Consider the following 234-nt stretch of genomic DNA (forward strand, 5'->3'; position numbering starts at 1 on the left):
CTCAGACCTTCCCTCATTCTCCTTTATCAATTTTTTTTTTACTGAGAGAGTAAAGGCGCCGTGTCCGCTGAGTATATATATCGACCCATATGCATTTGGTAATAGTTGACAACTGTCAGTCAGAGAGCGAAGCATACACAGGGCAACGATTATTGAAAGGTATGATATGAATGTCAGTTTAGTCTGTTTATATAGGTTATTTAAGTGTCTGTTAGTCAGTTCATGATAAAATCC

General features: G+C 37.6%; 1 protein-coding gene across 2 annotated transcripts in view; it reads left to right on the plus strand.

The window, feature by feature from the left end:
- Positions 1 to 109: 109 nt before the first annotated feature.
- The window catches only part of LOC119594663, a gene marked incomplete at its 3' end in the record, with an annotated part of 9,067 nt that continues 8,942 nt past the window's right edge, over positions 110 to 234 (plus strand). The window contains 1 exon segment of one of the 2 annotated variants that reach the window (XM_037943717.1): positions 110 to 159. 2 annotated transcript variants of the gene reach the window in all.

This window comes from Penaeus monodon, chromosome 34, assembly GCF_015228065.2.
Source record: "Penaeus monodon isolate SGIC_2016 chromosome 34, NSTDA_Pmon_1, whole genome shotgun sequence".
Taxonomy (NCBI): Eukaryota; Metazoa; Arthropoda; class Malacostraca; order Decapoda; family Penaeidae; genus Penaeus; species Penaeus monodon.